Raw genomic sequence first — 27,172 nt, forward strand, 5'->3', positions numbered from 1 at the left:
ATTTAAAGAGCGGGATTTAAGCATTTGGTGGCTCATGGTCACGGAGAAACTCTGACTTTGCATTAGTTGTCACAGAGAGGATTTGGTCGGAGGTTCGACGGGGGCAGTGTGGAACTGCACGTGCGAACGCTCTGGGTATACTAAAGATAAGGATTATACGCCATGGGGAACTGCGGTTCCTGCTCGGCCGGACTGTTCTCGGGAAAGCCGATGGTTGAGATTGGGTAGCACCCGGACAAATCTGGAGCGGCGCTGAAACGCGGGCTTAGCCAGAACAGTTCGGGAGGTGAACCATGAATGCTGTCGGATGGCCTGTAGACCGGTCTGTGGTTTAAAACCTGTGTAACTATCTTTAGGCAGTCTGAGGACGAGACTGTTGTTGGTCGTGTTTTGCAGCCTTTTGAATAAATTAGCAGAAGAGTTCTCCCCAAGTGGGAGCCGACGGGCTCCACTTTTTCGATTGCAATTGCTGGAACTTATGTGTCACGTTTTACGTTTGTCTGATGTATAAGGAAAATACGGATGTGAGGATGATGGGTGTCATGGCCATGAGAATGAGAGCGCAAAGATAACGTGATATTTAATTTTGTTGAATTTGTACTAACGGAGAAATTCCTTTTCAGCTAGAAACGAGATACTACGATATGCCGTGCCTTAGCAAATTGTGTTTTGGTTGTGTCCATAGTGAGGAAGGGAGGTTAGACGAGAGTCAGCCGAACCCCCCAGAGGGGACACCTAGCCACTTTATGTATTGTAAGCATGGTATTGGCCCCCTCATTTTTAACTCTCTGTGGCATAAATACACCAAGGACAATATAGAATTACAGTGGCCAAAAACAGGGTCTTTCGATGAACAAAAACTGGCATATTTACAAGAACGTCTTTTTATTAAACGCAGCCGGCAGTCGATGTTCGACACCCTTAACAAATGGCAGAAAGAAGCAAAGAGACGACGCATTCGATCTGAAAAATTAATGAAGATAGAGCAGGGACAGACTATTACCCAGAAGGCTATCGCATATGATAAAAATAAGGTAGAACAAAATATTGAAATTGCAGACAGGCGGTTTAAACTGCAGGTAGACCAATGTTATGTAGCCAGAGAAGGGGCGGAAGATGAGATTGAGGAATTGTTAAATGCAAGGCCTCCCCCACCATATGCCCCGGAGCGTATATACCCTGCAATACCTGTCCAGCCAGAAGTTAGACCACGGGCATCTGCGCCCGAGGAACGGGGCTCCGTTACCAATGAACAAAATAACGATGTTTCCTCTCCTCAAGGTGGGGCCTTGGCTACGCTTGTCCCCGAGTCTACACAACTGATCACTTCCCCTCAGACGCACTTGAGTCTCCCTATGCCGGAGATACCCTCCCCCCGAGTTTGTATTACACCCAGAGGGTTTGACCCGACCCCGAGGGGAGCTGTAGGGGGCCTAGATAGCAAGCGATTGTTCACTAGAGCATCTGTAGAATATGGCGAAAAAGAAGCATTAGGAGACCAGGCTATCAAGTGGGTACGGAATGAAGTATATACCCTGATTGACATATGGAGTACTGTGAAGGATTTAGAGCCGGTCATGCAACAACATGTGCTATATGAGATGTCCAATTCGCTCATTGGGTCTTGGGAAATAAGCTTTAGGGACGGGACAGCCCCCCAGATCCTGTATACTATCAGAGATTGGGCCCATAAATTTAGCCTAACACCGGAAGAAGTATTTAAGAATGTAGACACTTTGGTACAATATCGCGACAGATTATTCTTGAAAAGTCCACAGTGGACTACGCAACACCCTATGCGAGAAGTACACCCAATCTATCATCCCGAAATCCCCGAACAACGAGATGGTAATCAGGCGATCATACGACAAGGGGTGGCGGCTCGGTTCCAGGAACAGTGGGTTTATACCCCATGGAAAAGAAGTGAAGTACTGGCGTTGAAATCTCAGCTGCCAGATCCCCGAAAGAATCCTACTGCGTACTATAAAGAATTGACCGAAGCAGCTGCGTCCGCTGTAATGACTTTAGCCGATGTTGAATTGTTCTTCGGACTACTAGTACCGGTTGATATATGGCGACAGGTGCACGATTCTAATCATGCTGAATTTGGTGGCACGTGGGAGGAGTTAAGAGGCTGGGACCAGGATCGCAAACCAGGGGACAAACCAAGAGTGGAAATAACTTCTCTTCCAGCGAAAATAATAACTTTTATGCATACTCTGATCCCACCCCGAAAAGTCGATTGGGATAAACTGTCCGCCTGTAGACAAAAGAAGGACGAAAGTGTGTCCGACTTCTTTACCAGGTTCGAAGAGGTTTTTATTGATTTTAGTGGGCAAGATTTGGCGACAGAAGGGGGCACAAGGTTGTTCGTTAACAGGTTCGTTACGAACCTGGCTCCGGAAATTTCAGCACGACTGGAGGCGGCAGAGAGTACCTGGACTACCTCTTCCCCGTCTGTAATCCTCAGCATGGCCCAGTACTACGAGCATAGAGAAAATGAAAATAAGGATAAGGTGGATAAAAAGGTTAAGGATCTGAAGACTCGAGTACTGTTACAGCAAGTGGTTCGAGGGCAAGGAGGAGGTAGAGGTAGTCGGGGCCCAATGACAAGAGGGGCGGGGACAGGAAGGGGTTCAGGAGGAGCCCCGTCAGTCGGCATCAACCAGTGTTCCTATTGTAAAGAGGAGGGACACTGGAAGGCTCAGTGTCCATACTTGGCCGCCCAGAAAGCAGCGGTTCGCGGACGAGGTAGAGGACGAGGGGGCCCCGACCGAGGTGATATGCATAGAGACGAGCACAGAGACTTTCAACAAGACAGGTCAGAAAGGAATCATTTTGATAACGCCCAACATAGACAATACTACCATGGTGACTATGCCGAAGGGAATGATGATGAATATGCCCCAGCATAGGATAGCCAGGGACAGAGGGGGGGCCATGTGTCAATTCCGGTCAATCAGAGGGGACCCTACATCAGAGGGGAAGTATTGGGGACATCTGAAAATTTTCTAATTGACACAGGAGCAATGAACAGTTCCGTTGCTCGATCATTGGTTCCAGGGGCAGCTCTGTCCGGGCAAAACAATGTTTCGGTGGGTTTTTCCGGAGTCCCCGTTGTAAGCCCCATCTCTAAACCTATCCCCTTTACGATTGGTCCAGCCACTATGGACACTCCTTTCCTATTGACATCGAATTGTGGGGAGAATCTGTTGGGATTGGATATGCTGAAAAGGTTGAATGCTACTATACATTGTTCTGCGGATGGGGTCTATTTAACTATACGTCCCTCTGTAACACCTGTTAAACAATGTTTTACGAAAAATGAACGACTCCCACCGGAGTTCGATGGCGTCCCAACATCCCTTTGGGCGACAGGGGATGCAGATGTGGGTGTACTGGACATACCCCCAGTTCACATCACGTTGAAGCAAGGCGCTAAACTACCACGCATCCCACAGTACAAAATAGCACCGGCGGGGGAACGGGCTTTATTGCACATCATCCAGGAACTGATTGAGAAAGGGGTTGTAGAAGAAACAAACGCCAATATTTGCAATAGCCCGATCCTCCCGATTTTGAAGAGGAACCATGACCAAGGGGAGATGGGTGCTGCCTATCGTTTTGTGATCGATTTGCGAGCCGTTAACAAAATTGTGGTACCACAGTATCCTGTGGTGACCGATATCACTACCATTCTCACCATGATTCCTCCGACTGCACAGTACTTTTCGGTCATTGACCTGAAAAATGCTTTCTTCAGCATTCCTATCCATCCTGATAGCAGACAAATCTTCGGATTTTCAATATCCGGACGCAGTTTCCGCTTCTGTCGCGCTCCTCAAGGCTACACTGAAAGTCCGAGTATATATAGTCAGGCTCTGAAGGCTCTGTTGGACGACTTAGAATTGCCGGATGGCAATGTCCTCTTGCAATATGTAGATGACTTACTAATTGCATCTGACACAGAGGATGGATGTAAAAAAGCTACGGTTAAATTGTTGCACCATTTGGCTGTCAAGGGGAACAAGGTATCCTTATCTAAATTTCAGTATTGTCGAAAGGAGGTGACCTACTTAGGTCATCTCTTATCGAAGGAGGGTAGACGACTAACACCTGAACGTATTGCTACCATTTCTAACATGTCTGTACCTTGCACGCAGCGCGAAGTTCGCGCTTTTCTTGGCATCACATCTTACTGTCGCCAATGGATACCTAACTTTTCACTTCTGGCTAAACCTTTGTTGCATTTGACTACCAAAGATGTGCATGAACCCCTACCCTGGACGGATGAATGTCAGCTCTCTTTTGACTCTCTAAAAACTGCTTTATGCTCTGCCCCTGTTCTGGGTACTCCAGATTATCGTAAACCTTTTGTACTATATGTACACGAGGTCGACGGTTGTTCATTGTCTGTTTTAACGCAGGCCTTTGGAGGTAAGCAAAGACCGTGCGCCTATTTGTCAGCGACATTGGATAATGTTGCAAGAGCACTTCCTAGCTGTCTGAGGGCTACGGCTGCAGTAGCAGTGGCCATCCGACAATCAGAAGGACTCGTTTTAAATTCCAATTTGACTGTAATGGTGCCGCATGCAGTAGACACCTTGCTAAATAAAACAAAAACGCAGCATCTTACGAGTGCACGCCTTACTGGGTATGAGCTGACCTTATTTGCACCACATATTACGATTACTCGATGTGCAACATTGAACCCAGCCACATTGTTACCACTCCATACGAGTGAACAGGACACTAATTTACATGATTGCATATATCGCACAGAGGAAGAGACGAAGGGTAGAATTGACCTCACAGACACACCCTTAGATCAACCCCAGGGAGAGCTATATGTGGATGGTTCCTGTTTCAAACTAACAGATGGCACAACGACAGCTGCATATGCAATCACGACTCTGAAAACAGTTGTTGAAACACTTAGACTACCGCACCGATCAGCCCAAGCCGCTGAACTTATGGCCTTGTTACGAGCCTGTGAGCTGAGTGAGGGACTAGAGGTCAACATTTACACGGACAGCCAATACGCCTTTGGCGTAGCCCATAGTTTTGGGTGGCTGTGGAAAGAAAGGGGTTTCCTTACTTCACACGGTCAGAGAATACAGAATGGGCAGCTGGTTTTGAGGTTGTTGGATGCTCTCACTCTCCCCAAGAAAGTGGCTATTATCAAATGCAGTGCTCACAAAGTGATTGTGGATGAGGTGGGAGAAGGCAATGCTTTTGCAGACCAGGTGGCCAAGCAGACAGCTCAGTCGCTGATGTCACCCATGTACGTTCATTCCTCTACTAGATGGGTGGGGGGAGACTGTGGATTATTTGATAATACTATGGAAAGTGTGAGAATACTACAGAAGGAAGCCACCTCAGCGGAACTAGAGAAATGGGAACAAGAGATAGGGAGATTGGATGAAAATAATTGTTGGATCGACTTGACTGAAAAACAAAGATGGCTACTGCCCAATGCATTAGTACAGGCTGTGGTAACAATGGCACATGGACCAGCACACATAGGGGCAAAGGGTATCTGTGGGATCTTAGATCCAGTTTGGAATAATCCGAATATTCAACGGACGGCTGTCCGTTTGGTCCAATATTGCATGGTCTGCTTGCAGCATAATCCAGGAAAAGGAGAAACTGTTTTAGCCGGGAATTTCGCACCACCTGCATTGCCTTTTGAAGTGCTCCAAATGGATTACATTCATATGGACCGCGTCAATAATCTCAAATATGTACTGGTTGTAGTCTGTGCATTTAGCAAATGGGTTGAGGCATACCCTACTAAGGAGAACACAGCATTGGCAACTGCAAAAGCTCTCCTGAAAGAGTTTGTGCCTCGCTTCGGATTGCCTCGCTTGATCTGGTCGGACAACGGGCAACATTTCCATGGGGCCCTTGTGCGGCATATCTGCGAGGGCTTACACATACAACAAAAGTTCCATGCTGCCCGACACCCCCAATCAGCAGGGCTCGTGGAAAAGTACAATGGCATTCTAAAATTGAAAATGGCAAAAATAAAGGAGAGCACGGGGTTGAACTGGCCTGACACTTTACCTCTGTCCCTTATGTCTTTACGTGTCACCCCGCACTCACGTTCGGGTCTCTCTCCATATGAGATACTGTTTGGGAGACCTGCTAACGTGTGGGGGGTACCTCGACCTCGTTCTTTTGCAGATATTGAATATCCTATGTTGATTGATTACCTGTATGCTTTGACTAAAGACCTTTGTTCTATTCATCAGCAGGTAGCTTCTGTACTGCAGCCACTGCCAGAGGGCCCCGGTCATCGTTTACAGCCCGGCCAGTGGGTCCTGGTCAAAAAGTTTGAGCGAGACACCAGCTTGGCTCCTAGATGGTCTGAGCCACGGCAGATTTTGTTGGCCACCCGAACGGCGGTTAAAGTGGATGGCCGAAAACATTGGATACATGTTTCGCATCTGAAACGGCTACCACTTCCACTCCCTGGTGAGCGGTCACGTCCAGGGGAAATTCTAACACAGGAAACTGAAAGAGCTGACGCATTTGTGCCCTTTTCTGACGCCTGCGAGATTGAACGGAGGCTACAGGAAGGATCGGCGAGATCAGATGACTTGGTCTCCACTGAAGTTGCAAGTGAGCGTGCAATAGCGTCGAATTCTGTTTCAAGTACCCCAGACGACCAAACATCACCAGTACGGAAAGCCCCGGGTGTGCTCTTTTCTGACCCTGAAGTGTTGGGTCGTGAGCGATACAATCTTCGGCCCAGAAGGCCGACACACGGCGCCTCAGACCACATTGCCAGGAGATAGGGAAGGACTTCATTGCATAAGATAGGGTTTGCTAGACTACCGGTCTGAGCGCTGAGCAAGACACTGGACTGAACTCGTTGAGAGCTGGAACTTTTCAATCATTGTGCTCTGTTCAGAAAGAAGATTCTGTTCAAACGGATATGGCTTCTACCTTGGAATAGGGATACGAGTCTGCCTGTGAGACTCTGACGGACGCAGGAACGAAGAAACCCTCTGGCAGGTCGGACTGCTAGGCCTATTTCTGGACTTTTAGCTAGCAATGTACCCTTTTGGTCGTGTAATCCTAGAAGAAGAATTTCCTATTGCGCCTAGACGCATACCTTTTTATGAGCCAATGTTTTCCACATGGACCACGAAGGTCAAAATAGCTTTTGTTGTAACTATAACTGTTATAGTAGCTGTGTTCATGAGTCTGTTTGTATACCTAGAACATAAATACCCATTGCAAAAGTTTTTGCCCACAACTGCCGCACCTCCCGAACATTTCCTGTTTACCCTAGCGCCCCACAAAGAAAGGCATCGCCAAAAATATGCTAAAAATGTATTCATAGAAATGTTGCATCAGACGCACAATGTTACTAATGCCACGGATTGTTGGGTTTGTGGACTCCTGCCTACTGTAGTACGCAATCATGATCTATTTCTCTCCCGCCCTCTGTCTTATCTAGGTAGTTGTGAAGCATGGTACAAACTGTTTCTAGCGATATACCGGCATGGGAGTGAGCATTTCAGGGATCTAGATGTCAATGAGCATAATATTATTCTTGATTATGTTCGAACACACTATGCTTATAATAGAACAGGACATGGGGATAAGGTGATAATTGACCCACAAGGTTGTATACAGCTGTACTTAGCGGCAATGAACAAAACTTGGTTACAAGATGAACTGTATGATTTTAAAGACTTTAATGCCACTCAATACTTTCAGATTTTCATCGAACGAAATGTTACCAGAGACCGCACTGTCCCCATTCCTATTTTGAATGTTTCTGCAGGATTTTGTGTGCAAGGGATAGGTAAGGTACAAATGGGGAATAGCATCTGCAATTATACCTATCGACTGCGAAAACGTATTAGCCCTCCTTTGATTACTCCCCACAATGTGTACTTCGTGTGCGGGGAACATGCATACACTTGGCTACCACGAAACTGGGGGGGACGCTGTTATCTGTCCTTTCTGTTTCCCCCTGTTTATGTGGCTCCCTCCAACTATCATAAAACGCATCAGTTATACCCGATGCGGTCGTATCATGGGAACCCAGCCGCTCCAATCACAAGCACACCGATAGCAAGCTTCACCGAGGTGACCTCGAGCCATTCCCGTAGTTCACTCTTACACAGAGCACGTAGACAGCTCGATATGACTGAAGTTGATCAGACAGATACTTCATTGCAGCAATTTACAGATTTCAGCAAGGGTCTAGTACCCTTTTGGGGGCCTATTTTCAATAGTAGGGAAATTAGGAGACTGTCTAGAATAGTGGAGAACGTCATTAATATCACTACTGATATTTTAACAAACCTAACGGTGGAAATTCAGGCTACTCGCCTTGTAGCGCTTCAAAATAGAATGGTTCTAGACGTTATCTTAGCTGATCGGGGTGGGGCATGCCGCGTCATCGGCAGTTCTTGTTGTGTATATATTCCCGACTCCGCCCCCTCCGTCCATCTAGCCATCCAGAAATTGCATCGCATTGCCTCCGAAATGCATGTTGACAATGGGTCTTGGTCATTGTCAGGTTGGTTTTGGGGACTTCTGGCCACATGGGGATGGAAGATAATGTTAATTTTAGGAGGAGCTGCTGCCATCATTTTTACGTGCTGTGTCTTGATGCACTGTGGTCCAGCCTGCTGTTCTTACTGTGCTTCCCGTATCACTACTCTGTGTGTCCCATCCCCTATCGCTGTTAAAGCCCAAATGCTGCAGAAAGAGGTACATGATATGATGGACATCGATGAAGAAATATTCGAGGAGTAGATGTCTGTTGTCATTTAGCGCCACCACGCTAAAAGGAGGGTTTGAGGTACCAGAATCGATTCCTGATCACGTAGTATTGATAATCGATATGTTAGGATTAGCATGGTGTCTCTAAACTCACACTGTAGACATGCATAATTAGCATTTACGGTATTTACTTTCACTTAGCTTCATGCCACGTTACGCTATATGAATACCATACTATGGCCTTCTTTAATATCGTACATGCACAGGCCTTATTCTCCCTTAGCTCTAAAGGCCCTGCTCCTGGGAAAGAAACCAACTGTTGCAGAAACTGCTGTTTCAGCTCGGTAGGCTCGGCAAGGTCGTAGTTAGCCGAGGAAGGGCCGATAAGCACATTCCGGGAGGGTGCAGGGTGGTTTGTCTCTGAGAAGACAGAAGGGAGTCACCCGTCTGACCTTGCTGCCTGAGCGAAATCAGGAGCTCTTTGTGTGCCTTATATGGGTTTTCCTATTACTGTACTAGCTTGTACCAATTTGTATTTTTCCATGTTAGGCCATGCCGGTGCCAACGCAATTGTATATATGTGATGTGCTGACAATGTGCCAGCAGTCTTTTTGGCGGACCTTTTGGGTGAGGTCGCAAGGAGCTCCTCTGGCAGAGTTTTGTGTTTGTCTAATAAACGCTTGAACCTTCTACACTGCCGACCGACTGCTTATTGGTAATGCAAGGGGATTTGGTAATGTAATGATTATTGTTGGGAGGGGATCATATAATTTTCGGTACTTCAGATTGGCGCTGAAAAAACAAGTATTTGTATGTTTCCATGGGTGACAAATCTGCCTTTTGTCCCAAGACAGGCACGAGACATTCACTGTATTGCTTTTTAAGTCTTGCCTACAGACGGCTTTAGCTGTAAGGTATCAAAAGAGCTATTGTATACAAGAGTAATACTTACAGTGGGCTCTGGGCCATCTCACTACTCCCCCTGCCTTGTGTGCCTGACCTGCATATACCTGTGTGTAGTAATAAATCACTACTGTTGAGGGTTCCAATATTAAGTTTATTTGATATAAGTACAACAGGTGCTCCCAGCTTGGCGGCAGTCTCTCACAACGAACATTCTAACACGCACTCCCGGAGGCAGAGTGGGCTGTACCAAGGGGGAAGAGGGGAGAGGGGTGGTAGAGGGGAAGAGGGAAGTTACAACACACCTTCCCCCCTAAGGAGAACAGAAGGAAAGGAAATGCGGCGCCCCAGGCGGGGGGGAAAAACGAGAGTGAGAAGAGGGGGGGGGGGGGAAGGAGGAGAAGGGAGGGATGAGAGGAGAGGAAGCGTGGAGACAAGAAAAGAAGGGAGAGGGGAAAAGAGAACTGGGGCTACATCAAGGAAACAATTAAACAGCAAGCTATAAAAACCATCACGTTAACTTCAGTGTAGAACTGACAAAAAGTAGTCCTGAGCATTAGGTTCCTTTGGTCCTCTAGGACCCGTAAAGAGTCCTGACCTTTCTCCCAAAGGATGAACACCCTGAGTGCTACAATAAGTGTAGCCGGTTATGCCGATCCTTAGAAGTCCACTTCTGCCACTCCGCCATTGCGTTTCTATTAACTGCGGGATAAGTCTCAAGGCATGGGTAAAAGGCAGGAAAGAGTGCAACCTAACTTTTTCCCCTAGGATCCTCTAAGTGTGAACAAGCTATACAGTTTATTCCCACCTGGAGTTGAGCACTCCTCTACTAGTCTTTCCATATCCCTCGGGGAGGGTGTATAGGCGGTAACGCTGTTTTCTTCCTTGGGCAGTAACTGGGGCCCGGACACACCCCGCCTGCTCCCTCTGACAAGATAAGACTCTCTCTCAATGTCGTCCTCGATGACTGGTCTGGTCCCTCTTCTACCCTCCTTACCTTGGCCGTAAGCAGAGTCCAGACCTTTTCCGAACTCCATTTCACACAGCTCCGGATCACTAGCATCAGTCTCTGCTGACCTCAGTCTGTCATTCTGCTCCCTTCCTTGATTCCCCTGGAAGAACTCCGTAGTGTATCCTGGGCCATGACACTCCTGCTTGCTCCAATAATTATCGAGTGGACCCTTCTTCCCTGACAGGCCTCTTGGTGGGAGACCTTTTAATATTTTCTGCATTTCCCCACTCTCACTCTCCATCTTACCACTGTAAGGCCTTTGAAAGTATTTAGCTTTCTTCTCACCCTTATCCTCCGACAAACTTAAGTCCCTTTCTCTTTTCTGCCCACCATAGTCCACATATTCTTCCCTTGTTTCAGTCCTGAACTTAACCGGTGTGGTACTTTGCCTCGTCTCACTGCGATTAAAGAGGTTACTCCTACATTTCATTTTTTCTCGCTCATTTCTTGCATTTACTATGCGCTCCTCCTTTCTCTCGAATTCTCCGTTTTTCACAACTTCACTTCCTCTGCCTTTTCTCTCGCATTTCTTACGTAATTCTCTTTCGTCCAACCAACTTTGGTACATTTCAAGTTTTTCCCTTAGTTTGTCCTTTGCTACTTCTTTTCCACGTCCTTTATTGCTTGCAGCTTCTTGAAAAACTACCGAACCTTTTGACGGTGACGTGCGAGCGATCCATGTTTCACCCTTAGTTGCATCCGTGCCGGCCGCTCTCCCTTTAACTGCTTCCTCTCGCCCCGGTCTGTGGAGATCTGTATCTCTTTCCTGTTCATGTTTGTCTTCATACTCCTCCATCATTTTGGTCTTGGACTCAGACGATGTGGTTCTTTGCCACGTCCCTTTGTGATTGAATTGGTTACTCTTACATTTTATCCTTTGCCGCTCATTTGCTGTAGTAATTATGCATTCTCCCTTTCTTTCGAATTCTTTTTTTTCTTCACTTTTTCCTTCACTGTTTTTTCTCTCATGTTTCTTAACTTCTTTTCCATACTCTTTATTACTTGCAGCTCCTTCAATACCACCCGAATCCTTTGATGTCAACGCACGAGTCTTCCGTGCTTCACTGTTTGTTCCCTGCATGCCTTGGATCTGTGCCAGCTCACCCACGTGTTCTTTTCTTCTTCCATTACCTGATATTTCCAATTTCTTTTGATCCTTCCACCCTGGCCTGGTGGATCCTCTTTCCATTATACATATGGTACTCCAAGTATTATTTCCCTTGTGCATTAAATCCATTACTTTGTAACCTATTACGTTGATGTCCTCCCTTGTGTACATTTTTAGGGATATGTTGGCCTCTTTGAATTCATCTCCATTCTTTTTTTTAGTTAATTCTCTATTCCATTCGCTCTTGTTTACCAAACTATAACGTGATCCTGAAACTGAGATCATATCTGTCCCTACTCCACCTATGAAGATGGTACACTCCGGGTTTATTTTTCTAGTATTATCTTTCTCTTGGCTAACTATTCTTTCCTTGATCACTTCTTCCCTTTGTACCTTTACCAACGAGGCTTGTTTTTTATATTCATCCCACGCACTCACGATGCCTTCATTCACATTTCTGACTGACCCTTTCGTGAATACTTTTTCCATTTCATGGTACTTTTTCCGTCCTTCAGTTCCTAAGCTGTGAAGTAATACTTCAGCCTTTTCCTCCAGTATAAGAGATACTTCCTCTTCCTCGACGACTGATATGTACTCCTCAAAATATTCTTTCCACTCACTCCATTCTGCAGTGTTTATTTCATCCCCCTCCATAAACAGCACTGGTGGCGGAAAATTATACCTTAGGCCCCACTCCATGTTGAATGCACCGCTATATCTAGGAATTCACGTGAAGATGTGGTATCCACCTCACCCAGAAAGATGGCGGTACGAGTGCACTTTGTAGAGTTCTCTGTCGCCCCGAGCAGATTAAAAGTAATGCGCTGGCTGTGGGCACTGGGGTTCTAAATTTGAAGGAAACTTTCCTACTCCACCTACTGTTATCCTTCTTGGCTCCCTGAAATCACTAAATATGCCTTGCTCGCGCCGTTTGTAGGTTTATGGCCCTTGTAAATCCACTGTCACAGATACAAAGAGGTTACGTGTCCCTCCCAAGGCGTACTGCCTCGAATCTGTAATGACTCCGCCACAGGGGTTCCTTGCACTCCCTGCCCCTTTGCAATCTTCTCACGCCGCTTCCAAGCGCTGCCTCCGTTCCGTTTCACGCGTGGCCACAGGGATTAACTCCCTTCCTTGATCACCTCAGTTAATTTATACAGCTAAACGTGCTGCCACAGTTATCTTCAATGACTGGAACGAAAGCTCGCTACACTCTCTGTTCCTCTGATTTTTCCTCACACAGCTCAGTTCACTGCTGCCGTACAGTTTCATAGGATTACAACACAGTTCCGTTTCACGCGTGGCCACAGGGGTTAACTCCCTTTCTTGATCACCTCAGATAATTTATACAGCTAAACGTGCTGCCACATTTAATCTTCAATAACTGGAACGAAAGCTCGCTACACTCTCTGTTCCTCTGATATTTCCTCACACAGCTCAGTTCACTGCTGCCGTACAGTTTCATAAGATTACAGCACACTGTGTTACACTCCACGCTCCTCACAATGTTACTAAAGCTCGACGATCCCGGATGGAAACAAGCGTGCGTTGATAAGTATGGCCCACAAGGTGGCAGTGCGATATGGCGCCAGCTCAGCTTAAAAGCTGTGGTAGACGACACTCGCGCCTGTCAAACTTTAAAATTAGCCTCACTCCACTTCTCCTCCAGATCAATTTCATAGGTGCACACCACTTGAATTCAGCAAAAAGTCACTGTACTACCGACAGGGTAATTCTTTCATCCAATGTTTCACACACTAGTCCTTCCTACGTTATGCAGTAAATTACTTGAATTATTATGTAACCTCTCAGTTCAAGGAGATTCGTAAATTACTCGCTAAATTTCACCTTAAGACTATTGTTGTCTTAACTCATATGTTCCTCTTGTGAAAGACAACTACCTCAAGATGTCGTACCTCAACTTCCTCCGGGGTGAGTTATCCAGCCGACAGCTTCCCTAGTTGGGACGGCTTCTCAGCTCAGCCTTGGCTCCCAATCAGTAACCCTTCTGGTTGAAGACTGCCTCACACTTGTCACCAGGGCGGTAGTGGTAGAGAGCACAGCTACTGTCGGAGCCCAACTGACATCGAAAGAAGACTGTGCCTGAACCACGCTGCCCTGACCGTCCGGCTATATTCTTCCACAGCACTAACAGCAGGTATACCTCCTCACCCGCTTCCCCTCAGCGTCTTCTTTCACAGTGGTGACAGATCCGTGTCCCGCTACCGGACAACTTCTTCACTGTCGCGACACAACCAACTGTCCCGGCTCTACCTCCCGCTGCTTCCTGAAACGCTACTTCCACCACCGCGGGATACCGCCAGGGGACACTGGTTACCAGATCCACCGTCGCCAGTCAGACCTCATACAAGGAGGGAACGTTCCTCTTTTCCACACGGCACCAGCTCACCTTCTCCGAGGCCTCACACCCGACTCCCTTTTACGTTCCGGAATCGAGAATCTCACGTCCCCCCAAGGGAACACCTCGATGATTACCGCCTGGATTGCCGATATGTCTGCTGTCCAGTGATCTTCAAACATCAACTGGTGAGTCTCTCTTTTCAATTCAAAGCTCCGCACAAGCATCACATATCCAGGGGGGAAAGCACCTAACGGACCCTGGCTCAGCTCCTCGTCCTCGTCGCCAGAAATGTAGTAATAAATCACTACTGTTGAGGGTTCCAATATTAAGTTTATTTGATATAAGTACAACAGGTGCTCCCAGCTTGGCGGCAGTCTCTCACCACGAACATTCTAACACGCACTCCCGGAGGCAGAGTGGGCTGTACCAAGGGGGAAGAGGGGAGAGGGGTGGTAGAGGGGAAGAGGGAAGTTACAACACTGTGTTCCCGGTTTTTGAGTTTTAGTCATGTCATATAAATACTGTGTGTGCGTGATGGCCTAAGCCTGGTCTTTGATGATGACAGGTTCGGGATCTTGTCCTGAACAGGGGGGGTTGCACCCTCAGAGTGACTGTTTGTACCCTCCTTGTTGTGGGTTTGATGTCGGGAACATGGTGGCGCCATATACCATGCTTGGTAATATACAGTGACAGGCCTTTTTACAAGTGAGACGTGAGAGTGTGCTTACAGACCCAATCACCTAGGTGCTGCTTCTCGCAATGAACCTGGGATACTCAACGCCAACATCCTGTGCATGGTATTTCTGCATGCTAGTATTGATAGTGTGCCATGCACAAGTGATACAGGCTTGCAGGTTCCATTTTGGAAGCCCACAAACTGAACCAGAGTACAAGATGGAGAAGATGTTGCTTTCCCAAGACAGCATGTGTGTATTGCTGCCATCTCCTAGATGGGAGAGGGGAACACCAGGCTCTATAATGAGGAACGGGAAGACAAGTTTTCTTTAGAAGCACCAAGGTTCTTCCTGATACACTGAGCAGTAAATGACTATGACTGCAGCTGCCGTCCAGTAGATAGCAGGGGTGAAGGTTGAGGCTAGGGAAATGAGTCATATCAAGTGGTAAAGATTCTTGCAGCTCTTTCTGATCTCTGTGAAGCCAGCTCACAATTCTTTGTACTTCTGTGTTCGGCACGCCACTTCAAGACTATCCTGCTGGGCTGCGCATCATTGCAGATAAAGGACTGGTCTAGAAAGTGGCCTGGCCAGGACACATGAAAGGGGAACCGACCCAAACTTGTTTTAAGGAAGCAGACCTGGAATACACATCTTCCGTCTACTAAATCAGTAGAAAGATGGGAGCCCAAGACCCATCAGAGTCTTGTCGACCAATGAACGGGTATGCCACAGAGTACTTTGGGACTATCAGGCAGTCAAAGGTTGGTGTCACACTGACAGACTACTCCCAGAGGCGAGAGACCATTGCCTGGAGTCTAATCTGATGGCAGAATTACTGGGCTGTCTGAGTGCCAAGACATCCTACTTGTGAGTGAGGGATGGACTACAAGTGGAGCTGATGGAGGAAAGGAATACACAAATTGACCCCGGTGCATTGTTTGTCCAACAGAGATTTGCTAAGCAGTTACACTGAATCAACTGCGGTACTGCAAGACCGGACAATACGATCATCGTCTGATATCAACATTGGAGCTACTACAGCGCCTGGAGCTGGGTGCATGAGTGGTAGGCCTGAACAAACCTCAGATAACCGCCTGCCAGTGGCCTGTGTGCTCCACAAATGGGCTGCGAGACCACGGCACTGCCCAAGTGTGCCACTGGGTTAGGATCAATCCTGAAGACCAAGTGATCGGCGATGTCCCACTGGGATGCCCTGTAAAGAATTGAGGTCTTCGCCACGAGGCACTACATGTCGATTATACCGCCAGCGACCATCCCACCAAAGAACTATCACCTTTGGACGTGTGGTCATCGCACTCAAGAAGAAGCGCTGAGTACTCATAGGAGGACCTGAGTATGCCACGCATTGAACTGAGAGCTACCACCATCCGCACGGAAGAGTGCCACCGATAGAAGCCTCCATTTCTGGCACAACTCTCACTTCGTGTACGGCTGCCCTTTCTACTGGTGAGGTCCTGCTGTTGTACAATGGCTGAACAAAGCCTACCACTGCTCGCACAAACTTTGTGAGACACTAAAATGGCCTAGGCACTGGCGACTAAGTGCTAAGACCAAAAGGTTGGGTGGGAGGGCACAAGCTGCACCTATAGGCAGTACCTCATATTCTGGACCGGTGGGAAACCCACAGAAAAAGAGTAGACTAACAAGGGACAGGTGGAGGGGTAGCTGAGCTAGCCGCATAAGGCATACAGACTCAAACCCGTAAATCAGTATCCTTGCATTATAGTATGTGCAGTAGAATTTATGTTTTCAGTGTAATAAAGTACTTCTCTTTTATTGAAAGAAAAACACTTTGCAGGACATTTATCTTACTGTGCTGCTGGGATGTGGGGGAGAAATGATATTCCCTAGTACCGCCACTTTAACCAACCGGAGAAGTCTGTGATTGCTTGCTGTCAATACCAGTGAGAGTCAAGTGCAGAAATAGTTGTCCCTGACCCAGTTTGGAGAGCCACAGTAGGACAGACACTAGGGCAGCAGAAGTATAATGCCTTAACACCCACGCTTGTGGCCCAATAGCCCCTGCCTGCCCCACAGCAACCCAAACAGAGAATGACAAATGGCTTTCCTTCCTCTTCCTGTATGTGACCCTACTTTGAAACATAGCTTTATTACTTTCCTTTTGCTTAAATGACCAGTGTCTTTCTATTGCTCATCTTCAAGGAACTACTTTTTCTTTTTGCTTTCACCACATCCTGGGAGCGCATGTTTTCTTGCTCTCTCTCTGCGTGCTCTATCCCTCTTTATATCACTGCCCCACCCCCTCATTCTGTGTTACTCACACACGTCTTAGCTCGTCTGTTGTTTTCCTCATCTCTACGCATACAGCTTGGGGTTTTTTGTTATACCTCCCCTACTTTTAAGGTTTCACCCATCAAGGCTTCTTTGTTATTCCTCCTCCCCTTCTGGATCACAGTCACTTATCTACAATGTTGACTTGAATTTTCCACACATGCGCTCCATCAATGCACCACCACCCTTCCGGTCTTGTTTTTTTTTAAGTTTCAATATATATATATATATATATATATTTTACTTCTTACAGGGCGGCAGTCACCTGCAATTTACTGCTGGGCTGCTCTAATCTCTATATGGATAAGTACACTTTTTTATTATTTTTCAATTTACTGCTCCAAGACTGGCATCTGGGCAAATATCATGACCCTTAGAATCTACCCAACCTACGGTAGAAAACATTAGCAAGACTTAAGTGTTAAGCATAACCCATGAGTTTAGTTCATATCACACAACGTTCCTGTCCTGCTTAAAGAAACAGGAGATATGGACAAGAAAATACTTATTGGGGCCAAGCTCCAATTTCCTGGTAAAAGAGGGGTTTACCACAATGCTTTACTCTGGATTTTCCCAAGATAAAGAGGGGTAGACTCTAATTCTAAATTTGTTTTTTTAAAGCGCTACCCTTTCAAATTGACATAAGCTAAAAGAAATGTCTTTGTCTCCGGCTCACCAATAATGATCCTCATGTCTGCATATCCCACTCCCACCACAAACTACAGGCTTCTTACAAATACTGGGTGCATTAGACAGAACCAAGAAGCCATCTTCAATGAGTGCCACGGGGTGGCAATGGTACCAGAATACACAGGCATAAACCTTTTATGTGGTACACAGAACTTTCTCCTTGCTTTACTGCTACATTCTCCCAATTAGCAAAGGGTACCAGGGTTACTAGTACACGAACACAAACCAGAGGTCTATCAAACGATTCACTGGTTGAAATGGCCACTGACAGGAAAAATTCCCTGCTGCAGGCAATGTGGCGACTGAACGTGTGGTGCCTCACCAAATCGGTGCGCAGATAAACTCTCAGCAGGAGCAGTGGCATTATCCAAATATAATTTGGAAAGCCATTAAACCAGTGGCACAAGAAAAACGCATGTCTTCATATCTAAACTCAAACACAAAAGAAGTGAAGAAATGGAGCACTTTGCAACCGAAGTCCAGGAGGAAGAGGCCCAGTATTTGGATGGCTAATAAAACAAAAAAAAGACAAATTGGGAACCTCCAGACAACACAACCAAAAACGTGAAGGACGAAGCCAGACTAATATGGCAGACATCCCAATCAACAGTCTATGTGCAAGGCAATAAACTTGGGAAACAGAATGTATGTATGTATAAAATATTTTATTACGCGCTCTGCTACTACAGAGTATCCTGGCGCGATATGTAACCTTTAGACAGAGCCTAACCAAATGGAGGAGAAAAAAAAAAAGCAACTAGATACTGAGATTAAAAAGGTGGGTTTTTAGCCCCTTCTTGAATTCCGCCAGTGTGGCTGAAGATCGCAGAGAGAGCGGCAGGGCATTCCAAGACCGAGCTGCTTGGACAGAGATAGACTGACCACCCAATCTCACATATCTGACTTTAGGCGTGAACATCAGAAGGAGATTAGCTGATCGGAGGGCACGGCAAGGAGTGTAAAAAGTGAACCTCTTGTGCAAATATTGTGGTCCTTGTTGGTACAAGGCGCGAAAGGCCAGGACCAGTGACTTGAACACAATGCGATGGGCCACCGGGAGCCAGTGGAGCTTTCGAAGATGGGCAGCTGCGCTAGTTCTTCTCGGAAGATGGAATAGAAGTCGAACCGCCGCATTCTGAATGATCTGCATTCGATTGATGAGGTATTTAGGGAGACCACTAAAGAGGGCATTGGCATAATCCAGCCTTGATAAAATCAAAGCACGCAAAACCGTCTCTTTTGCTTCCCTATGAAGCAGCGGAAGGAACCTTTTGAGTGACTTGAGGGTCGCAAAACAGGTCGCAGTAAGTTTTTTTAGATGCGCTTCAAACTTAAGATCCTGTCCAAACCAGACACCCAAGTTTTTGACCGGGCCTCCAAGAGAACTGGGACAAGCAAAATCAGGCTGCCAAATCAGATCCTTAAAATTGGCCGGAAGGTTGCTATAGAACAGCAGCTCTGTCTTGTCCTCGTTACATTTGAGCTGAGCTGAAACGAGCCACCGGAAGACATTGGACAGACAAGAGCAGACGACACTGGCATCTAAACAATTCTTAGGCCAGGTAAACAACAGCTGCGTGTCGTCGGCATACGCCATTATTTTGGCTCCCCACTGCTCTGCCAGGTAAATCAGCGGGGTCATATAAACGTTAAACAACAAGGGGCTTAACGTCGACCCCTGGGGAACCCCTGTGTTGAGCTTCTTAGGGGACGAGGCGTATGGAGGTATCCATACTTGCTGCGTCCGCTCTGACAGAAACGAGGACAGCCAGGCCAGAACCGCACCTGACAGTCCCACCTCTGCCAGCCGATTCAGCAGCTGAGCATGGGGTACCGTATCAAAGGCGGCAGATAAGTCCAGCAGAACAAGGATCGCTCTACCGCCTCCGTCCAGGCACTGCCTAATGGCCTCTGAGACTTCTACCAGAGCCGTCTCAGTGCTGAAGGCCGCCCTGAAACCCGATTGTGCCGGGTGCAGGGCCTGAGAGGACTCAATAAAATTATTCAGTTGCCTAAAGACAACCTTTTCACAGACTTTCGCTAGAGCCGGGAGCAGCGATATCGGACGATAACTGGTAGTGGCTAGGGGGTCCAAGCCAGGCTTCTTTAGCAGGGGAAGCAATTTCGCCTGTTTCCAACAAAGGGGAACAGAGGCAGAGGCCAGAGACAGATTAACAATCTGGGTGGCCTCCTGATATACCAAGCTCGCCGCTCCCCCCAGAACCCTGGCGGGACACGGGTCAGAGGGTGAACCCGACTTTAGTGACTCCAGGATAGCCAACACATCAGCTTGCAAAGCTGGCTCAAAGGTGGAAAATTGGCTAACGGATTGCTTCCCACCAAAGCTGGTGGTGGGTGGTAAAGGCTGAAGGAGACCACAGGAATTTTGGAGCTCCTCTTGGATTTTAGCGATTTTATTGTAAAAAAAACGAGACAGTTTTTTTTTTTTTTTGATTATAAACTTGTATTCGGTAACCATGCGAGCACACAGCTTTCCGCCTACAACCCAGGGGCTGGCAGCAAACTAGCACCATGTCAATACAATATGCAGTTCCATTGGTCCTGAATGGGAGAAAGGTAGAAATTATGCTAAACATGTCTCCGGCGTCATCTGATCCAGTTGCCCGAGACTCAACTAAAACAACAACATTATCATGCATGGACGCCTTTGCCCCAAGTCATTACCCTCCGGTACCACAGGAGGGTGAGCTCTGCTTTCGCCAGTGCTGTATTGGTAGTCTCTTTTGGTGCGCGCATTCGTCTACGTGATCTAATTCTAACTTCCCTAACCCAACTTGCCCACCACCCCCTTCCCTCCCCCCCCCCAACTACCTGTGCGCCTCGTCTCATGTGTTACTGCCTTCTCAACGTTATATGTCACCAGCCTCAGCCAATCCTCTCATTCTCCCCCCACCCCTCCAGTCTCTCATTCACTCTATGTTCCTAACCCTAAAAGTGCCCCCTGCGTGCAGTCTATGTGTCTTTGATCTCTAGTGGCAGCGTTACCCGGGTGTCCCTCCCACATGGCACCTCCCTGAAACTTGATATAATCTAGTCCTCATTGTCCCCCCCTCTTCTTGCTGCTCCTCTGTCTCCTCCTGATCCTCAACCGTGTCGTTCCTATTCGAGGTGTATGCCAGGTATTGGTCCCAGAGGTTCCGCGGCCTGCTCACAGGCGGCAAGAGTTCACTATACAGCTGGGATTGTGTGCAACTGTACAACATGGCCCTTTCCCATCCTTTTTTAGTTGGGAGTGGGCCGCGCATCCAACACATTGCTATAGCTCTCCGCGCCATAATTAACCCTATGCCAGCCAGGCGACGCGCAGCTGGGGGTAAGACTCTGGTATGACCCAGCAGAGCCAATGCCGGGTCCACCGGGAGCTCCAGCTCCAGGATCCGCCCCAGCTCGAGGAAGACCTCTTCCTAGAAATTGTTTATTCTGGGCAGGTCCAAGCCAGATGTAGGAAGTCCGCCACTGACGCACTGCACCGCTCACATTCCGGCGTCTGCCGGAGCCCATATCTGTGCAAGCATTCCGGAGTGTAATACACTCTGTGTAAAAATTTAAACTGAACAAGCCTATGCCTAGCATTCAGCGACACCCGTTGCGTGTTCTGGCAGCAATATTTCCACATGTCGTCACTTATCTCCGTCCTTAAGTCTCGCTGCCATGCCTGACGGGCCTTCGAGGGTTCTTGTGTGCGGTGACACTGCCCCATCCTGTACAGTCGTGTTATCATCTTGCCGCTCGCCTGTGTTTTTATTACGTAAGTCAGTTCTGGTAGTTCTACTGGTTCCTCCAGAGCCGGCCCCAGCAGCTCCTGTAGTGCCGCACTGACTCTATGCAGGTGGAAACGGTGCAGCTGCGTCGTAGCGATCTGTGATAGAGCAACCTGTTCCCAGGTGACTACCTTCCCGTCCTTGAACAGGTCCCCCAGCTTGTGTATGCCCAGCTGACTAAGGGCTCGCGTGACCCCCTTTTATTTATTTATTTATTTGCATGTTTGTATGGCGCTGTGAATCGACTCCCAAGGGAGTATCTCCGCGCCTTTGGCAACAACTAAAGAACAGGAAGCTAGTCATGATTTAGTAAATAGCCCTAAGACCAACTAATAATTAAAAAGGAAGGTTTTGAGTTTTTTCCTAAAAGGGAAATGTTCCCTGTATACTCTAATTTCCTTCGGGAGTTGGTTCCACAGCTTGGGGCCAGCTACTGATAAGGCCCTTCCCCCCTTTCTTGCCTTCAAGGCCCTGGGAACACATAGCAATTCCTGATCTCCCGATCTCAGAGATCTAGATGGAACATAAGGGATGAATTTTTCAGTGAGGTAAACAGGACCCTTTCCAATGAGGCATTTGTGGATGACACAGCAGATCTTAAACATCACCCTCTGCTTTACTGGAAGCCAGTGGAGTTTGGCCAGCAACGGTTTTGAGGGAGTACGAGGCGGGACATTTAGAACCAGTCGTGCAGCAGTGTTTTGCACAACCTGCAATCTGGCAAAAACACTCTCATTGGCAGCTAACATCAACCCGTTGCAATAGTCCAGCCTGCTTAACACTAGTGACTGGACCAACGTTCTCCTGGTGGTATCCGGTAAGAGAGGGAATACTCTCCTGAGAAGCCCAATAACGTGGAAACATGAGCCTACCACTTGATTAGTTTGTTGTGTTAGGGTAAGCTCATGGTCCAGTTTCACTCCCAGGTCTTTTACCACCATTTTGGGCTCAGGGACGGGGCCAAGATCTTGAGGCCACCAGTCCGGAGTCCATAAGCGTTTGGCCTCTCCAAAGAGCATAACCTCGGTCTTGGAGACGTTGCACTGCAGGAAGTTAGCTGCCATCCACCGTGCCACCTCCTTCATCCCCCGGGCGAAGGAGTCACGCACCTCAGGAGTCATGATTTTAAAAGGGAAGAGGAGTTGGGTATCATCCGCGTAGGATACTGGAATGAACCCGTGGGATCTCATGATGTTAGCTAGGGGTGCCACATAGATATTAAATAACGTAGGGCTCAAACAAGAGCCCTGTGGCACTCCCTTCGAGATCGTCACCACCTCTGATAGGTATGGTCCCAAGATGACTCTCTGGGTGCGTTTGATGAAAAAGCTCCTTAGCCAGGCCAGAGCCTTGCCTTCCAGACCGATGTCAACTAGTCTGGAGGTCATGATGTCGTGTGACACAGTGTCAAACGCCGCTGACAAATCTAAAAGTACCAAGACAACGGAATAGCCCTTGTCCTGTAACATCTGAAGATTGTCAGCGACGGACAGCAAGGCGGTCTCAGTACTGTGCCTGGGCCTGAAACCCGACTGGGAGGGGTCGAGTCCACCCGCGTGTTCAATGAATTTAGACAAATACTGATTCACGTGTCTCTCAGCAAGCTTCCCTATAAAAGGGAGAAGAGAGATCGGTCTCAGATTTGTCAATTCAGACCAGGGGATCGAATTATTTTTTCGCAGAGGTCTCACAAGAGCCTGTTTCCAATCTATAGGGACTTCCCCAGTACACAAGGACAAATTGACTACATGCCGCATTCCAACCCCCAGATCATCCAGCAGAAGTGGCATAATACGTGCCGGGATGATGTCTGTGGGGCACCCACTCTTTGTTTGCGTGACAAGAACAGTCAATTCTTCAATGGAGATGGGTGGGAAAACGGCAAGCTTCTTAGCCTCATTATCTGTAGTCATAGTATGTGGCTGGATTCGACAGTCAGTTGTTACTGGATTGTTAGAGATGGATTTAGACGTTAGTATTTTAGTATAGATGGCTTCAATTTTCCTAACAAAAAACTGTGAAATATTATCACAGAGTTCTTGGGTTTCGATCCCCTCCGTGTCACAGGCAGTGGGCTTAGTGAACGTCTGTAGAATTTGATACAGGGTTTTTACGTTGGTACCAGCAGCTGATAATTGAGCTGCTATATGTTGTTTCCTAGCAGCTCGAATTGCTTTATGGTAAATTTTGAACGATCTCCTAAAGTCCTCCTTATCATCTGCCTTTCGTGTGACTCTCCATTTTTTCTCTAACTTTCTCATGGTCGTTTTTAATTGTCTGAGATCCCCAGTGAACCAGACTTCTTGTTTTGGGGCAGGTCGGGGTTTATAAGTTCTAAGCGGGACCACATGATTGATAGTTGTTAACGCAGCTTCACTAAATGCGCTTAGGGCTAAAGTGGCATTTTCTACGCAAGCTTCCCATTTAGGTTCAGAGTAATTTTCCCTAAAGTCTACTGGGGTTAATTTGTTCCAGGGCCTCCTAACGTCAGCCATAGTCCTCTGAATAACTTTGACTTTATAATTAGAGCGAGTGTAAAACATAATGACAGAGTGGTCTGTCCAATCAACTTGGTTTGGAGTCAGACAATTAATAGCTGTTGAGTTACAAAACACTAGGTCTAAAGTGTGGCCCGCAGAATGGGTAGGCCCCTGATTCTTTTTATTAAGTCCCAGTGTGGCCAAGTCTGTTAACACAATCTGTGCATCAGTGCACGTGGTATTCTCACTGTGGATATTGAAATCCCCCACCAGAATGAACTCAGAGTTAACTTGCATGTGAGGTGCCAAAATTTCCATTAATTTAATTGAGAAGGTCCCACACGGGCCAGGAGGTCGATACACAAGTGCACCCTTCCTGGTTTCCCTAGAAGTAGGGTTGATCGTAAAAATCATGAGCTCCATTTCTGGGGTACACACAGTTTCAATGACTGCAATCTCTATCTCTTGTTTGAACACAATAGCTAGCCCTCCTCCCGTTTTAATCGGGCGATCCAACCTTACTATTTTGTACCCTGTCGGTACCCCCAATGTTATGGCTGGAACTGTGTGAGGCTTAAGCCAGGTCTCCGTTAAGAAACACAGCTGAGGTCTCTCTGTTGTTATGAGGTCCCAGACCTGTGTAGCATGGGAGACAAGGGAGCAGACATTGCACAAAAGGTTTTTACACGTTAGGGGCGGATCATTAGGGGCATTGGTAATCGATGTAGCAGGATTGGTGCTCGGAACTGACCTGGCACACTTTAGATGACAGGGAGTGATTACCGCAGTACTGGTAAATTGCATGTGACAAACCGAACAAGAGAAAGGTCCCCCCACACTGGAACGGGTCCCGTGGGGACACAGTGTGGTGACATACCTGCCTATTTCCAATAGAGTCTGGCGTGAATAAGAATAAGTGGTACAATGATCCTTCTCTGCTGGGAGGGTATAGCCCGCCATGGCCCCCTGCCCCTAGCCCCGTCCTGTCCTGTCGCGGACGGGCGCAGACGGGCTGGTCTTTGGCTCGTCTTAGGCGCAGGCTTAGGCGCCACACTGCGCGTCAACACTGCGCGTTGGGCCGACGAGTTGCTTTATAGCCCTTGAGTTGGGAGAGCTAGAGCGCTAACCGCTCGCCTCCCTAGATGTACCTGGCTGTGCCCCGCCTTCCGCACCCGTGATTGGCTGGAGGGTCGGACTGGGCGTGCAGGCACAGATCGACTATCAACAAGAGCTGGTCCCTCAGTGCGTGTGGGTGAGCGGTATTTTAACAATGTGCAAACTAGTTTTCAGTTCTCACACAAACAGGCAATACTTTCCCAAAAGCAGTGCTTTCACAAAGTAAAAATGATCACAGGCTCACGGAGCTGCTTTCTTCAGTTCAACAGTTTTAACAGTTTTTAAAATAATGACGAGCGATAATGCTCTAAAATTGGCGCCAAGCGGGTTCAAGGAAAGCTGCCACCGTCCCCCTTACCGCGCTGGCGAGTGCCTCCTCGCTACCTTTATAGCCCTTGAGTTGGGAGAGCTAGAGCGCTAACCGCTCGCCTCCCTAGATGTTCCTGGCTGTGCCCCGCCTTCCGCACCCGTGATTGGCTGGAGGGTCGGACTGGGCGTGCAGGCACAGATCGACTATCATCAAGAGCTGGTCCCTCAGTGCGTGTGGGTGAGCGGTATTTTAACAATGTGCAAACTAGTTTTCAGTTCTCACACAAACAGGCAATACTTTCCCAAAAGCAGTGCTTTCACAAAGTAAAAATGATCACAGGCTCACGGAGCTGCTTTCTTCAGTTCAACAGTTTTAACAGTTTTTAAAATAATGACGAGCGATAATGCTCTAAAATTGGCGCCAAGCGGGTTCAAGGAAAGCTGCCACCGTCCCCCTTACCGCGCTGGCGAGTGCCTCCTCGCTACCTTTATAGCCCTTGAGTTGGGAGAGCTAGAGCGCTAACCGCTCGCCTCCCTAGATGTTCCTGATGTTTTCTCGCAGCGGTGGAAGCCACATGGCCCATTCTATCGGGACCAGGGGGGAATACATCAGCGGGCAGCCATGGCTTCTGGCCAAAGAGTGCCATGCGTGATTCGTACTTGCAATAGAGTCCAGAGCGCCAACCCGTCGCGTGGCCGGTTCGAATACCGTGGCCGCTGGCTGGAGGGGTTTCGCAAAGAGCGTCTCCAGAATCACGTGAGGAATATTACTATCCCCATGTATCCATGTGTGCAAGTGCATCGCTTGCGCGACCCTATAGTACTGTTCTACGTCCGGGGCCCCCAGACCGCCTTGGTTGTATGGGAGGGTCAGGACTTGCCACTTAACCCTCGGTTGCTTACCTCCCCATGCCAGTCGCGTGAGGGTCTGAATCAGCGTTTTAAAGAATGCCTTAGATAGGACCACCGGGAGGTTGCAAAAGAGAAACAAGAACCTCGGAAGCACCAGCATTTTCATTAGCGCAATACGACCCGCGAGGGACAGCGGCAGCCTACACCATCTGTCTACATCTTCAACCAGTTTCATGTAAGCCACTCCGTAATTTTCCCTGATCAACACCTCTGGGTCCGGGTGTAGTTTTATGCCTAAATACCTAACCGGATCCTCCGACCACTGCAGTGGGTAGTCCATGACAAACTTATTTGTCACCGGCGTCAGTGGGAATGCAACCGATTTGGACCAATTTACCTTCAGACCAGATAGGGCTCCGAACTGCACTACCTCCCTTAGCACTGGCGCGAGGTTAAGCTCCGGGTCCCTAACGTACAAAAGCGTGTCGTCGGCGTACGTGGAGATGCATATCTTGTATGTAGGGAAACTAATACCTTCGTGGCTGTGGTATTCTCGGAGTGCACACGCTAGAGGTTCCGCTACTAGTGCGTATAGCAACGGGGAGAGCGGGCAGCCCTGTCGAGTGCCCCTGCTGATCCCGAACGCCTCCGTGACATTGTCACCAATTCGGAGCCTGGCCGTCGGTTTGTAATACAAAGCGCCTATCATTTGTAGAAAGGGTTCACCTAGGCCCAGCTTCCTAAGTACTCTTGACATGAAAGGCCATTCTACGGAGTCAAAGGCTTTCTCCATATCTAGGAATATTGCCAATGCCTTATT

At 47.8% G+C, this 27,172-nt stretch overlaps 1 protein-coding gene across 4 annotated transcripts in view; it reads right to left on the reverse strand.

Annotated features, from left to right (window-relative positions):
- Window positions 1–27,172, reverse strand: part of ASAP2 (ArfGAP with SH3 domain, ankyrin repeat and PH domain 2) — a 1,060,322-nt gene that overhangs the window by 869,464 nt on the left and 163,686 nt on the right. The gene's annotated exons all lie outside the window — the stretch shown is intronic.

This window comes from Lissotriton helveticus, chromosome 6 (assembly GCF_964261635.1).
Source record: "Lissotriton helveticus chromosome 6, aLisHel1.1, whole genome shotgun sequence".
NCBI lineage: Eukaryota > Metazoa > Chordata > Amphibia > Caudata > Salamandridae > Lissotriton > Lissotriton helveticus.